General features: G+C 38.2%; 1 protein-coding gene across 14 annotated transcripts in view; it reads right to left on the reverse strand.

Annotated features, from left to right (window-relative positions):
* The window catches only part of THRB (thyroid hormone receptor beta), a 377,970-nt gene that overhangs the window by 275,696 nt on the left and 88,882 nt on the right, over window positions 1–13,392 (reverse strand). For 6 of the 14 annotated variants that reach the window (XM_047738132.1, XM_047738143.1, XM_047738153.1 and 3 more), the window contains one exon: window positions 7,092–7,188. The exons of 7 other annotated variants lie outside the window; for them this stretch is intronic. The gene's annotated coding sequence lies outside the window, so the exon portion shown is untranslated. Of the gene's footprint in view, window positions 1–2,527; window positions 2,646–7,091; window positions 7,189–13,392 lie in introns of all 14 variants that reach the window. One more of the 14 variants, XM_047738183.1, reaches the window with a different exon arrangement.

The following is a 13,392-nucleotide window of genomic DNA, read 5'->3' on the forward strand; positions in this document are numbered from 1 at the left end:
GAAAAGGTCTTGTGAAGAGATGTCCCTCTCTCTGTGGAGTGAGGCTGTTCTGCCTACCGTTCTTGAATAATGCTGTCATCCCGTATTTGTGGCAATAAAAACTTTTATTATCATACATCATCATTTCATCATCTCTGTGATACTTACTATTAAATTCTTGGTAAGCTTCATTTTTAAACTGTAATTTTGTGGCTCCATGGTATATATGCAATAATTGCTCAAAATATTTCATTTGTAAATTATGCTAAGTACTGCTAATATTTCTGCGAGCATCAAGAATCGTCTCAACTAAAAGAAATGAAATTTGCGACGACGTGGATGGAACTAGAGGGTATCATGCTTAGCGAAATAAGTCAATCAGAGAAAGACAACTATCATATGATCTCCCTGATATGAGGAAGTGGAGATGCAACATGGGGGGTTAAGGGGGTAGGAGAAGAATAAATGAAACAAGATGGGATTGGGAGGGAGACAAACCATAAGTGACTCGTAATCTCACAAAACTGAGGGCTGCTGGGGGGAGGGGGGTTGGGAGAGGGGGGTGGGGTTATGGACATTGGGGAGGGTATGTGCTAAGGTGAGTGCTGTGAAGTGTGTAAACCTGGTGATTCACAGACCTGTACCCCTGGGGATAAAAATATATTATATGTTTATAAAAAATAAAAATTAAAAAAAAAAGAAAAAAAAAGAATCGTCTCAACCTAGAATGTATATACGAATTGGGTATTCCTTTCCATTCTATTTCCAAATACGGTGAGTTTCTAGTATTCTGTTTACACCTCTTTAAAGAGTAGATTGGGTCATCTTGTTTATCCCATATCTTCAAAAACAAATACTTCTTCCTTTTTGTACTCTCACTTTCCCCAAATACACCTGCATCATCATCTCAACCACCAACATCATTACCAACATCAGCTGAGCACTTTCTATATGCCAGGCATTGTCTTGACAATGTTACATGTGCTAACTGATTTCTCTATATAGTTGTCATGAGAATTATTCTGCTCCCTTTTCTACATGTGGATACTGTGGTGCATAGAGGCTGGAGAATCCATACAAGTGCAGTCAGATTGGAATTTGGGATAACCAACCTGGGATACACGCAATCTGGCTCCAAAGCCAGGCTCCTTACCACACTGCTGTATGGCCTCCTCTGGTAGCCTGCTGAAGATGCCACCCATCCCCAAGCATTCTTTTTTGCATCTTTTCATTTGATCCTTACAACAACATGAGATTTTGTTTAAACCGGAAACCCCCATTTTATTTTCTCCAAGCCTAGGGAAATTACATAATACTTTACTATTGCTGAATTCTTGAAGGTTTGGCTATATTTTTCAAATGTAAATTCTAGATTTAATTGAGAATTCTAGATTTAATTGAAAGTCACACTATGGACTTCTCCATCTAAAAAATTTAAAGTTATTATCAACGTAAAACATCCTCAAATTGTTCTCCATGTCTCCTTTTTTCCCCATTATAAAGTCCTACATTTTTCAAGGGGATGTGCTGAACTCCAACAGAAATGGAGTATATTTAAATGTGTCTAAGTTATAACAGACTGCATTTCAAAATCAAATAGTTTAGGCTTACATATTTATAGTTATATGAGTAACATTTGTACTTATATGTCCAGATTTATATATTCTGGGCCAAATTCCAAAAAAGGATTTTGAGGTTTGGAACATAATACTGCTTGGAATTTATATATACCTCTGTTCTCCTCTCTTCATGTGGAGAGTAAGTAGTTTATTCTACTTTTTAATATCTCTACTTATATCCACACAGTTTCTAAAAAGGACATATATGATAATGTGGCCTAGTAAAAATAAGGGCTAAATTCCTTATTGGATTATTGTTTTTTAAATTCCATTTTGAATTATTGTTTCTTTTCAGGCTTACTCATTTATACTTCTCAAATTCGTTCTTCCCCATTTTTGACACACCATCATCAAGGGAATTCTGAGTGTTCTGTAGATAGCAGCTGAACTGAATTCCATAGGAATACAAATAGAGATGCCACCACCTGGAGGTATGCATTGCTCTTTGGGCAAAATCCTCCCCTGTCTGTTGTTTTGCTGATGACCCTCAGGACATTACAGGGAGGCCCATGGAAGAAGAGATCAATATTTTCCTCATCATTCAGAGGCAATGGAAGTGATTGAGAGCATGACATACCCCAGGTCCCTTGAAGAAGCAAGCTAAGTTTCATGCCTCTTCATAACTTCCTCTGTACAAGGCCTCACACACTTGTCATGGTAAATGTTCCCTGCTACTGACAGTCACATGAATAGTCCTGCTGAACAATTAACCTCTCCAAAAACAAGGTTAGGGAAACTTGGGCTTCATTTCAGCTTTGTGGCCCATAAATAGCAGCATAAACAGGCACCTGGGAAAGGTTAGTGTGTAGACCAAGGTCATAACACATTCTGGTGCTTAACCTAACCAAATGACACAGACCAAGAAAGCTTTTCCAAAAACAGGCAGCTGCATTTCATCTTTGCATATTCAGACCAAAGAAAATAAATACCTGCTGTTTCAAACAGCTGGGTAGTTTGCTGGAATGCTGATGAATCACCAAAGTCCTGGACAGTAGGGATGTTTTTCTTAGGGTGGCAGGAAGACCCCATGAGGTGCCGTCCTATATCCTGCCAAGAAACAAGGGCCTTCAGACAACTGAAGGAACAGAATGATATAGGAGTGGGATCTGACACATCAAATTCTAAATCCAACCTTCATGTTGGCTAATGGTCCTTTTCATTCTTTGGGTTCAAGGCCCCAAAAATGAGTTTTAAAACTGCAAGTGTACTATATCTTTGGTATTAAAAGGGAGAAGGAAAATAGCATATATTAACTGCCAACTCAAGGAAGGGATTTTACACTTATCCCAGCTTATCTGACGATGACCATTAATAGATATTTTTATATTCCCATAACAAAGAAGAGAAAGGTGAGGCTCAAAGAAGTTAGATACTTTGCTGAAAATTACCCAGATTGTGTGGTAGAGTCAGGATTTGAACCCAGGCCTATGAGATCTTGTGCTCATTTCCCTTGCTGCCTTCTTGGGATAAAAAGGTATTTGCCTGGGGATTTATGGGAAGTGACAGAAGTTTCAATATGATCCCCCAAAGCATACCTTAACTTCCCTTCCTTAAGCTCAGCAGTATAGAAAGACATTTGTCATGACTGTTCCCTTCCTAGAGAAGCACACAGAAGCCATTTGTGGCTGATGAATCTGCCTGTACAAGAAAGACATTTGTCATGACTGTTCCCTTCCTAGAGAAGCACATAGAAGACATTAGTGGCAGATGCACCTGCCTGTACAAGAATCATCTCTTTTAGAGCTGAAGAGAGGGAAGGAACTCGACTTGTTCCTAAATTTGAACTCTCAGTCTGGTGACTTGACAGATAGTGGTATCCTTGCTTGTTGGTGGAACTGTTCCCATTCTGACCTACCTCCCACCATAATAGCACAGAACCTTGGGTAAGGATGGTAAACCTCTCTTCTTCAGACTACATTTCACTCAAGAGCTTTCTGAGGGATGGTTCATCTGCTGTTTTCCTGAGAAGTTGCAGATAAAACAATTTGTCACATTCTTGGAAGTAATTTGACATAATTTTCAGAGAGTTTCCTTCTTTCATTTAAATAGGTAAGAGCACAAAGAAATGAAACATCATCAATAGCACCATGGCATTCAGCCAGATATTTCCTTACTTACAGGTCACACACTACAGTTTAAGTGTGTATATGCATATTAGCACACAAAGGTGAAGATAACTCCTTCAGAAACCTTTGGTGATTATCATCACTCTTCATCTAATTTCTAAGTACTCCCCCGCCTCCTGCCACCCATTAAGGAGACCCCAGTATACTGATCAGAGTAAATGTAAATGTGTAAATGTGTATACGTGTTCAGTGTAACTGTGTTCTTTGGTAGTTCCAAGTGTGTGTTTAGAATTTTGACCAGTGTATGGGCTCCCTGGGAAGAGCAGAAGAAGCTGGAACTCTCTGGTAATTCATTTTTGGCATAGATGCCTCATATGCCATGCCCCATGAAGTTCACCACACAGCTGACTTTTAGCAAGATGTTCACTAACCATCAGTGAAGACACTATTTGAAAAACTTGCTCTAGGATAACCACATACAAAAGAAAAATTTGGACCCTTTCTCACACTGTACAGAAAAATTAACTCAAAGCAGATTATAGATTTAAATGTAGAGCTAAAACTATAAAACACTTAGAAGAAAATGTAGGAGAGAATTTTCATTACCTTGGGTTATATAAAGTCTTTTTGGATAGAATGCCAAAAGCAGTAGCAACAAAGTAACAATAAATTGGGCTTTATCAAAATTAAAAACTTTTCTGCTTCAGTAGAGACCTTCAAGACAGTGAAAAGACAACCCACAGAATGGAAGAAATATTTGAATATCATATTTCTTATAAAGAACTTATATCTAGAATATGTATATAAAAAACTTTTACAACTCAATAACAATAAAACAAATAACTCAATTAGAAAGTGGACAGGATTTAAATAGACATTTCTCCTAAGAGGAAATACAAATGGACATATTTTTTTTGGCTTTCTTGGCCCAGGTGATTCCAAGGTGCAGCCAAACATGCAAACACTGAGTTTCCTGCTGAGGGGTAAAATTCCATAGTACTCACTTCCCCTTATAGGTGTTCCTGCCTAGTGTCCTATCAGATGACATGTCATCTTACACACTTGCCAGGAGTTATCACTATGATGTTAATTGGCACCTTTAGGGTCACTCTCCAGAAGATACCAACATTTATAAGAAGATACTGAACGGGTGCCTCCTCTCCTGGAGGTCACTGAGGAGGGACATTACAGGATATTATACTCTACTCAGTGAATACCTGAACTTCTCTTCTTTTTCTTCATAGGTAAACTGTGTAGTTAGGCTTTTACAGCTTTTATTTTGGAATCTTTGTAGTGTTCAAAAGGTGTTTTGAAACAAAATGCACGGAACTAATCCATTTATCTAATTACTTGAGGAGTTTCACTTTGGTTCTTTTCATCTAAAATCCCACAGTTTCAAAGCTATTAATTTATTGCTAGAACAGTCCAATCCATTGCACAGAAAGAACTTATAAACAGAAGCTGGGAGTGCTGTTTTTCTTGTTATCATTACCAGAACTGATGACCAATTGTACTCCCTTAAAAAATGTATTAATTGTTGCTTTCCTATTCTTAAGCATAACTATGAGTCAAAACACTACTTTATATGACCCCAAAAATGAAAATGACATGTTCCTCAATTTAGAAGTCAGGAGTCAAGGCAGCAGTTAGAATTCAACACAGGTCATAAGGAGTTCCAGGCATCAAATGAAGTGTGCAATCACTACACTATACACCTAAAACTATTACACCCTATGTTAACAAACTGTAATTTATTTAAAACTTTAAAAAATACAAAGAAAAAAGTATTTGACATATAGTCACTTTCAGTTTTATTAAGGAAAAGGACTAGCTAAATATTTTAAAACATTAAGATACTGTTACTATAGTTAAAAGTTGCTATCAAGTTTTAAGTAGTAGAATTTATTCACTGAGGGCAAAAATACAGCCTTTTGGGAGATGATGAACACTGGATTTGTAAAGAAAAAAAAAAACAGTGTTTGAGGATTGGTTTGGAATTTTTGATGCTTTGAAATCAGACACTTGGGAATAACCCACCAAGGCAATTAATTATCTTGGATGTGATATGTAAATTGGTCATTTCGTTGCTTAGAGATTTGTTCTACATTTCTGAAAGTAGGCTCATAATGTAAAACCATATCCAGCCTATCGATGGGCACACAGAAACACTTTCTCTGTCTCTTTTGCTCTTTCATCCTTTGGCATGCAATAATGAACAAATGAAGAAAACATATGTCCCTTTGCAATCACAGGTTAATTTTTATCAATGTTAATGTGCACAGTGAAGCTGGTTCTTGCATGAATGTGCATTTTAGCCCAGTCTCCTTTTATATGGAATTGATTTCTCATCATCTAGGGTGGCCATTCTACTTTCAAAGGTGAAGGAGAGCTCATTTGATCAAAACAAAGCAGCTGTTGGAGAAGTCATCTCTCTAGTCTACCAAGTAATTGTAATAGTAACTTCTCTGGAAACATAAAAATTGACAGCAAAATCATAATTCAAAGCCACAAGTATCCTCTATATTGTACTATAACTGAATATGTGGCAATGACAAGAATGATGCAGAGTGGAAAGACTGAAAATGCCTAGTGACAAATACCGGGAATTAACCCTTATGTGTTGAAAATGGGATTGAACACAGCTTTACAAAGATTCCAAGATATGAGTCATAGAAGCTGACACACACAGTTTACCTGTGTGAAACCAGAAGTTCACACAGTCACCCAGAAGAGCATACTATCCTTCCTTGGGACAAGGTAAGGCAAGGAGGCATAGAGAAAGGAAAATGTAGACAAAAACTCAGGTCTTTGAAAATAACCGCAAATTCCACACATTCATTTTTGCCGAGTTTTGCTCCCCTTAGTCTACCCAAAAGGTACAATGGTGGCAAAAGCAACCAATCTGAGCGGAGCGACACGAGGGTAAGAAATATATCATCAAAAGGCAGGGCCTGTTACTAACTTTGGTGCTGAGCAAAATGAAAATGCAGGGATCTCATTCAAAAATTAGGAAGAATTTCAAGGTGGTAACAACAAACCCCTAACTAAAGCAAGCACAGGTTGCTGTCCACACAGTCAACCCTGTCAACAGGTTAGAAATAGGGAGGCAGCGTCTGCCTAACCTATAGCTGGGTCTGCTGTATTCTAGCTAGTTTAGCTTCTCTTGGCAGAATGCACATGTACACAGACTCTACAGCTTAGGAATGACCTTGTGTCACTTTCTCACTTATGGAAACCAACACCCAGAGAAACTAAATGACTTGTCTAAGGTCATGAGTTGAGCGACAGAGCCGGCACTACATCCCAGGTAGCCCGACTCCCATACTGACATTCTTTCCCCTACATCATCCTACTGGTCTCCAGTTTAAATGTAAATAATTAGGAAGTACTAGCTACAAAAAAGGGGGCAGAGAGGGGAGGACGTTACCTCATCAGAACTTCCTTTTCAACTCTTCTGTGCACATAATAAAGTGCGGTCTAAAAATCCGTTTCAAATTCCTTTTCTGAGTCAACTCTTCCACATCCTAGGGAAAAGACATCATATGACAGCTTCAGACACTGAAGCAAATTACCTTCGCCGCGAGCTTGCTTGAGCCCTTGGAGTTAACGATCACAAACCAAGGTGGTTATTAGCGGAGGGTTATGAGGCAATGCGTTAGTAAACTAGTCAGTCTCCTGCACAAATATTTAAAATAATTCCGAGATAATCTGAACTTTAACACTGAGCTAGCCAAATGCATTTGTAATCTGAACCCAAGGTTCTAATAAGTTACTGCCTTTTGGATGTCCTTCAACGTGAGGGACATTTTTAGAAAGATTAGCACTTGAGTGGAAACAAAGACTGACATTTTCAACATAAACATGAGACCGGGATCTTTTTTTTTTTTTTTTTTTTTTAAACAATACAAAACGCACATGTCTTCCTCAGTCAGGTGTACGTGTAAATTTAGTACATCAAAACATCTGATGCAAGGTCACTGTTGTTAAAAGATATTGTACAAATCAAATATAAAGGAGCCTTAAAAGCTTATGAAATACATTCAACCAGGTGAATTCAAGGTAGGCTGGCAAACAGCACGATGAATCTTGGAACACTGAAAAACAACAATAACAACAACAAACCGCTGTTCAGAGAGGCAAAAGACACTGTCAAAGCCCCTCGACGAGGCACGGGAATTAGGACCAGATAGATCTCCAGTTCAAATCCCAGCTTCACGTATATTTTGCTTCTGTAAGCTGTGGCTAATTCATCACAAAAGGGCATTGATCTGAAAGTCAAACTGCTAGATCAGATGCTTTCTAGATGACTCGGTGATCTCTGAAACCTACAATGCACACAACTTTAATTATACCTATTAAGTTGCCCCTTAGAATTTTTCCTGGGGTGGGGGGGGGTTAAAATTAATTTTGCATATCCAACATTTTCCATCACTTTACAGTCTGTAGGTAGCAACAGGGAAAAACAAAATATTCTCTGGCTCAGATAAATTTTGGCGTAATTATAGGTCTGGTATGTGGAAAATGAGGGCCGGATGAAAATGGTGCAGAGACATGAGTAACCCAAAGAGTCTGAGGCTACAGCACTTACATCTCATTAACCGCCAATTACCATATTTATAATTTAACACAAAAAGGAAAAACACAAATGGGGTTTTGAAAAAATCTCTTTTATCTAGACTTCAGTATATACTTGGCTGCTACAGGCAGAATTAATGCAATAGGTTGAGAAAGGGAGTAGTTAGATTGAGAAATAAAAACACTTTTTGATAACATGTAAGGCTATAAAAATGGCTTGGCTGAACCTATTAACCAAAGATAAATAATACCTTGCAGGAGGAAAAGAAAGCCTTTTCTGGATCATAAAGTTTGGCATGTTTTTAAAGTCCTTGCTTTCACTAAAAACGTAATACATCCAAATTAAAGACAAATTTTTAAAATTTTGATTTCATAACATTTTTGCATCTGAAATCTTGTCTCTGGTCTGACAATACCATGTTTGAGCCTTTCATCAAAACATGGGGAGAAAACCAGCTCTTATTTATTTGTGTGATTTCATTATTAATCTTCCTTTTACTGCTATCTGTATTATTACTATTGCTATTCTTATTACCACTCCCTCTACTAATGCTGTTAACAACTACTGCATTCACATCTGCATTTCTAAATGACCATATGATGGGAATTCTAATGAATAACTGTTTACCCCTTTAGCAGGTAAATATTTATTTTCATAAGTAACTACAAAACAGTTTTCCAAAGTGAACATACTTTTTGCCCTCCCATCAGCAATATATGAAAATTCAAATTCCTCAATGTTCTTACTGAAACTTGGTGTTATCCTTTTTCTTTATTTTACCCATTCCAGAAAATACTGAGTGGTTTCTTTTTATTTTTCTTATTTACTTTATTTTTTAAATTTAAATTCAATTAATTAATATATAGTGTATTATTAATTTCAGAGGTAGAGGTCAGTGAGTCATCAGTCTTATATAAAACCCAGTGCTCATTACATCACCTGCCCTCCTTAATGTCCATCACTCAGTTATCCCATCCCCCCACCTCCACCCCTCCAGCAACCCTCAGTTTGTTTCCTATGATTAAGAGTCCCTTACGGTTTGTCTCCCTCTCTGATAACATTTTATTGTTCAGCCCCTGAGTCTCTGGCTGGCTCTCTCTGGTGAGTCTACTTATTGTCTCTACCTCAGTGCAGTCTATGGGCCGGCCAGAAGCTTTGTCACCTGGAAGCTTATTACAAATGAACCTACAGAACCCAAAGCTCTGGGGTTGGGGGGGCTAGGAATATGTGCCTTGACAAGCTCACCCAAAGGTCTGATGCTCAAATTTGCAGAGGAAGTTGACCCAAATGCTAGGGAATAGAGAAAGGAGGGATGGGAGAGAACTGAGGAGAAACACCTGGAGCAACCACCTGCAGACTTGACCTTGTCTGCTTCAGGGCAGGCTGCCAATGCCAAGGAGAAGAAAGCAAAGTCTGGGACAGGTTTGCAGGAGCTCCTTGAAGAGAGCTTTTTGAAGAGAACTTTGAAGAGAGTTTGAAGAGAGCTCCTTCCTGCCCCAGGATGTGGTTGCAGAGGCTCCTGCCTTCAGCTTCCAGCTTCCAGGAGGAGAAGGCACCACCAGAACTTCCCCCAGCCATTGCTTATCTCTTTTGCCTGCCAAATGTTAAAAAGGACAAGACTCCTTATTTTTTGTCAATGCAGACAAGTCAGATGGAATCAGCTGCAGTTTCTGAATTAGTATTTCTTCAGGTGTGAGGTTTATGCATTTCAGGGGCTCAATGATCCCCAGCCCCACCAAATCAAAGTCTCAAGGGATTTCAGGAGGCTTTAAAAATCACTCCAAAGCTATGTCAACTTTGGGTACTGTTTTATTTTATTTTTTTGCCTCACTTAACACTTAGTTTGAGATGACGTTTCAAAATACATGCACTCCTCCATCTGTCTGTCTTCCCTCCCCTCTTTCTTTCCTTTTGTAGTAACATGCTCTCAATAACAGAAGAAAATTTGAAATACACACACAAGAAAAATTTACCTGTACTTCCATCATCACTTTGATAAATATAGTTAGATAAAATAACATGTATCAATTAAATAAAATTAGGATATAAAATGGTCACCCAATATCCATGAATAGATACCACAATATATTCTTGTCATCTATCTAGAAGCTTTTGTCTAGATTTTCTACTTTATAAATAATCATAAGCAAATTTATAAAAAAATAACTTCGTATTCATTCCTGGCCAAAAGACCTTCATGGTCAATTCCCAGAATTGGAATTTCTAGTTCAAAAAAGTGCTTCACACACATTGCCAAAATGCCCCTAGAGAGAGAGTACCAGTTAAGAACCATATTAGGTTGTAAATTGATAGAGCCATTTTAAAGAAAATTTCATAATCTAGGTATGGAAACCTGGGTATATGTATACTTTTAGGTTTGGGAAGACCACATCATGGTGTAAAACTTAGTGTGACTTTTTTTTTTTAAAGATTTATTTATTTATTATTTGAAAGAGAGAAAGAGAAAGGGTGTGTGCACGAGCAGGGGGAGTGGCAGAAGGCTAGAGAGGGGAAGCAGACTCCCTGCTGAGGAGCCCAACGTGGGGCTTGATCCTATGAGCCTGAGATCATGACCTGAATCAAAATCAAGAGTTGGGTGCTTAATCAACTGAGCCACCCAGGTGCCCGTAGAGTGATTCTTGCTTAAGGAAATACAATAGTGAAAAGTTGGAAATAACCTAAATATCCACCAATATAGGAACAAAGGGATAAATATAACATAGTAGCTAAAATTTTTGAACTAGAGGGGCACCCGGGTGACTCAAAAAAATCTAAAAAGTAATATATGAACTAGATCTATATGTATATACCTAGATCTATCTCTAAAACATAACGGCATAATGTTACATGTAAAAATTCTTGGTCAAAGTACACGTACAGGATGGAATTATTTATGTAAAATTTAAAAATTATTTGTTTTTACCACCATCTTGACATTTGCACTATGGTGCAAAATCAATGGTGGGTAAACCTGTGGGACTTAGGATTGAGGCAGCAGCACCAGTGGCATGAATAGTCCCTGTGTCTTTCATGGCATGTGCACTCTAGTCTGACCAAAACAAAAAAAGCCAGTTTCATTCAAGAGTGTCTTTAATAAAGTAATAAAAATGATTTTAATTAGGGCACCTGGGTTGCTCAGTAGGTTAAGCCTCTGCCTTCACCGCAGGTCATGATCTCAGGGTCCTGGGATCGAACCCCACATCAGGCTCTCTGCTCGGCAGGGAGCCTACTTCTCCTCTCTCTCTGCCTGCCTCTCTGTCTACTTGTGATCTCTCTCTCCGTCAAATAAATAAATAAAATCTTTTAAAAAATGATTTTAATTAAATCTCAATACTAGACCACTTTAAAAAAATATTCTGAGTGACAAAATAGTATGAATATAGCACTTCTGTTGCATATGAAAGTATAATGATTGAATTGTGAGTTGAACTACCTGCTTTCTTCATAGAATGTCATTTTTCTGATTCATGAACATGGAATGCTTTTCCCATCTTTTTGTGTCTTCTTCAATATCTTTCATGGGTGTTTTGTGGTTCTTAGAATATAGATCCCTTTTGAAGAAAGGGGAACCCTCCTACACTGTTGGTGGGGATGCAAGCTGGTGCAGCCACTCTGGAAAACAGCATGGAGGTTCCTCAAAAAGTTGAAAATTGAGCTACCCTATGACCCAGCAATTGCACTACTGGGTATTTACCCTAAAGATACAAATGTAGTGATCCAAAGGGGCACGTGCACCCAAATGTTTATAGCAGCAATGTCCACAATAACCAAACTATGGAAAGAACCTAGATGTCCACTAGATGTCCATCAACAGACGAATGGATAAAGAAGATGTGGTGTATACATACACACACACACACACACACACACACACACAATGGAATTCTGTGCAGCCATCAAAAGAAATGAAATCTTGCCATTTGCAATGATGTGGATGGAACTAGAGGGTATTATGCTTAGCGAAATAAGTCAATCAGAGAAAGACAAGTATCATATGATCTCCCTCAGATGAGGAAGCTGAGAGGCAATGTGGGGGTTTAGGGGATAGGAAAAGAATAAATGAAACAAGATGGGATCAGGAGGGAGACAAACCATAAGAAACTCTTAATCTCACAGAACAAACTGAGGGTTGCCGGGAGGAGGGGGGTAGGGAGAGGGTGGTGGCATTATGGACATCGGGGAAGGTATGTGCTATGGTGAGTGCTGTGAAGTGTGTAAACCTGGTGATTCACGGATCTGTACCCCTGGGGCTAATAATGCATTATATGTTAATAAAAAATTAAAAAAAAGAATATAGATCCTTTACCTCTTTGGTTAGGTTTTTTTTTTTCCCCCCTTTGGTTAGGTTTATTCCAAGTTATCTTATGGTTTTTGGTGCTGTTGTAAATGGAATTGATTATCTAATTTCTCTTTCATTGTTAGTGTATAAGAAAGCAACTTATTTCTGTGGTTTGATCTTGTATCCTGCCACATTACTGAATTGCTGTATGAGTTCTAGTAATATGGGAGAAATATTTGCAAATGACACTACAGACAAAGGGCTGATATCCAAGATCTGTAAAGAACTTCTCAAACTCAACATCCCCAAAAAACAGATAATCAAGTCAAAAAATGGGCATAAGACATGAACAGACACTGCTCCAAAGAAGACATACAAATAGCTAACAGACACATGAAAAATGTTCATCATCACTAGCCATCAGGGAGATTCAAATCAAAACCATATTGAGATACCACCTTACACCAGTTAGAATGGCCAAAATTAATGACAGTAAACAAGTGTTGGAGAGGAAGTGAAGAAAGGGAAACCCTCTTACACTGTTGGTGGAAATGCAAGTTGGTGAAGCCACTTTGGAAAACACTTTGGAGGTTCCTCAAAAAATTAAAAAGAGAGCTACCCTATGACCTAGCAATTGCACTACTGGGTATTTACCCCAAAGACACAGATGTAGTGAAAAGAAGGGCCATATGCATCCCAATGTTCATAGCAGCAATGTCCACAATAGCCAAACTGTGGAAAGAGTTGAAATGCTCTTCAACAGATGAATGGTTAAAGAAGATATGGTCCATATACACAATGAAATATTACTCAGCCATCAGAAAGGATGAATACCCAACTTTTGCATCAACATGGTTGTGACTGGAGGAGATT

The sequence above is a fragment of the Lutra lutra genome, chromosome 1 (assembly GCF_902655055.1).
Source record: "Lutra lutra chromosome 1, mLutLut1.2, whole genome shotgun sequence".
Classification (NCBI taxonomy): Eukaryota; Metazoa; Chordata; class Mammalia; order Carnivora; family Mustelidae; genus Lutra; species Lutra lutra.